The sequence below is a fragment of the Nannospalax galili genome, unplaced genomic scaffold (assembly GCF_000622305.1).
Source record: "Nannospalax galili isolate Female #2095 unplaced genomic scaffold, S.galili_v1.0 scaffold682, whole genome shotgun sequence".
NCBI lineage: Eukaryota > Metazoa > Chordata > Mammalia > Rodentia > Spalacidae > Nannospalax > Nannospalax galili.
The window spans coordinates 512,740-516,108 of record NW_008348076.1 but is presented as its reverse complement, the minus strand read 5'-3'; positions in this window follow the sequence as shown (position 1 = coordinate 516,108).

The following is a 3,369-nucleotide window of genomic DNA, read 5'->3' as shown; positions in this document are numbered from 1 at the left end:
CTTTAGCCTCCCAAAGGTACCAGGCGGCCGGGTGCTGGGGTCCAGGGTTGATGTTTACGGGGAAAGCCTGGACCAGTCCCATGGGAGTGGAGAGCTCCGATGGACTAGATCAGGCCCCCCCCCAGGGTCCTTTCCCTCATGCTCATCCCAACCGCCCGGGGTCCCCCCTTTATCTTCCCCATTCTCGTCACCCCCCCCTTTCCAGATCTCTCCATAGCATGCACTTCACTTTCAATCATTGGGCTCTCTCCTCATCAAGCCGTGATCCATTGATCTTCCCCTGCGACCTTATTCTCCCGGCAAAGGCCGGTATGCCCGGGGGTCAGATCGGGTTGAAAACATGACTTAAGGGCTGAGATCATGGGGTTAAAACCCCAAGGGTGGTTCCTCCCCTCTATTGATCTCTGCCTTGCCAGCCAGTTGTTCAAGCTGGTCCCAGGTAGCCCACTGGAATAAATTGCCAGCAGGCAGCCAGGGAGCAAGATGCAGGATGGCCTCCCAGACCCTCTTTGATGAGGAATCGGACTGTTCTAACCCCCTGGATCTCAGCATATGTCTCAGCGCCGTGAGCGCCGGGTCCTCACTTTTACTCATTGCATTACCCATCTCTTGGGGTCTCACTTCCCTCAGTACTCACCCAATTAGCCCCAGCGATCAGCTCCTGTAGTGGGTCTGAGTGGTCTTCGAGTGCCACATTAGGCGCCAGATGTCAGGGATCCTGCCCCGACACAGGAGCTGGGGAAAGGGAGATGAGTTGTCCTCCCATTACCCGCAGCCTCCCCAGGAGACAATCAGATGCCACAGGGAGCCAGTCAAGCAGGAACTTGTTTATTACAGGCTTTACAGGGCTTATGAAGGCAAAAACCACAAAGGAAAATCCCCTCCCCAACCAAGTGTCCAATCATGTTAAAGGTGAACTTGAGCATGCAGTCTCCTCTCCATAGCACAGCATAGCGTTTGGGAGGTGATCACGCACTGCCAAGATGCACGAAAATGGCAGGAGCCAATCAGTGATTCTTCAAAACAGGTCTGGCCATGTTCCGGCCGTTTCCTCTAGGCACCAAACAAGTCTGATCACACCCCGGCTGTTTCCTCTAGGCGTCATCCTGCCTCACCCCTGGCCTCAGGCCCCCGCAGGCTGTGATCCTCTACAGTCACCCAAGCATGTGCTGTAACCCCCCATCTAAGACCCCTTACTGCACAGCCCAGGGGCTTCTCTTCCTGCCTAGGGAGGTCCTGCTCATCCTGCTCAGGTTGGATCTGCTAAGGAAGTCTGTGGTCTTTTTGAGCCATTCTTTGCTGAACCATCTTGTTTGACTTCACTGTTCACTGTCCACTTCTGAGATCTTGCTAAGATCATCCTGATAGCCCTTTGTCCCCTCTTCTCTTTCTCCTCAGTCCAGCCTTCACTGTCTCCGTACAATTTGCTGATATGGTTGCTTTAGCATTGTTCAGTGACACATGCACTCTTACCCACACACATCCTCCTCCTTACCAAGGCTCACTCAGGGTCTGGTGCCCCAGAACCCACCTTTGCAGCCCCACACCTGGATCTGGTCCATTGCTTGCACCCTGCCCTTGAAGGCAGCTCTGATACTGTCCAGCACATCAGTGCCTTCCAGTTTAGGACCCACTACCTCATGGGCCCTTTTCATCCTTGCCTTCATCAGCATGACTTTTCCCAAACACTTCCTTGGTCTCCACCTCTCAGAGCCACACTTCCCTCCATCAGCACTGTATAGCACAGATACTTTAAAAAACTTTGAAGCCAGCACTGTGGAGGTGGCTCTGTCAGTGAAGTGCACTGCAAGCATGAGGACCTGAGTTTGATCCCCAGCACCTATGTAAAAAGCCAGGCATGGTGGTTTATGCCTGTAATCCCAGCACTGCAGAGGCAGAGACAGGTGGATCCCCAAGGCAGACTGACAGCCAGCTTAGCCTAACCAGTGACCCCAGGTCCCAGGGGAGACACTGTTTCAAAAGACAAGGTGAGCCGGGCGTGGTGGTGCACACCTTTAGTCCCAGCACTTGGGAGGCAGAGGCAGGTGGATCTCTGTGAGTTCGAGGCCAGCCTGGTCTACATAGTGAGTTCAGGTCAGCTGGGACTTCAGAGAGACCCTGTCTCAAAAAAAAAAAAAAGACAAGGTGAATAGTTCCTGAGAAATGACATCCAAGATTGACCTTAAGCTCCTACACACAGGCACATACATGCACACCCTACATAGATATGGACATGGACATACCCTGTCCCCCCATACCCTCTGAAATCAGAGAATATTTTGAGTGGGAAATGTCTTTTTGTTGTTGTTTTGAGTAAGGGTTTCACTATGTAGCCCTGGCTGGCCTAGAATTCACTATGTAGCACAGGTTGGCCTTGAATTTACAGAGATACTAGGATTAAAGGTGTGTGCCACCACACCTGGCTGAGTGGACAAGGTCTTACAGCTGATCTTGCCCTACACTGAAGCCTAGTGCTCCTAGAGATTTATGTTTGCTTTTCCCAAGCACCCGAGGTAGTGCCCACTTAAGTACCTGTGGAGGGCAGCCTCACCTCTCCCTGCTTCTTGGTATTGATGCACTACATAATTCCCTCTCCTTGAAATCTGATCACCTAGTGACTCCCTTCCCCATCAACAGTGATGGGATGTCACTGCCAGGTTAGGCTACCAAAGACTGCCCATCTTCTGGCATTCCTAACCCCTGCTATGGAGCAAGCAAGCAGGTTTATACATTAATAAGGTTTTGCAAATATATTATAGAATAAATTCCAGGCAGAGGGATTTCTGGGTTAAAAGGTGCATACACTTTTTTTTTAATTGACCAACTACCCAGATATCCTCCAAGAGATTTACTAAGTTTTCCTTCTGTCACAAGGATGTCCTTTACTCACCTCCTTCTCCTTTGATCAACGTCAGCCATTTTCTAATATTTCAGTTTCGAAGAGGAAAAATTATATCTTGTTTCAATTGGTTTAATGATGGGAGAATGAGCATCCGAACCTTTCTTTTTTCTTTGTGTGTGTGTGCTTGTTTGAGGCAATGTCTTACCACGTAGCCCAGGCTGGCCTTGAACTCATAGTCTTCCTACCTCAGCCTCCCAGCCAGAATTACAGGTTTGGGGTTTTGCTTGTTTTGTGATTCCGGGGATCAACCCAGGGCCTCAAGCAAGCACTCTATCAATGGCCACACTAAGCCCTCAAAGATTCTTGGCCATTTATTTTTCCTCCCTATACATTTGCTCTGTTTGGTTCCATTTGTGATGGTCTGGTGTAGCCCCAATTGGCCTGAAACTCATATGTAGACTAGGCTGGCCTCTATCTCACAGAGATCTGCCTGCCTCTACTTTGCAAGCGCTAGGACTAAAGGCGTG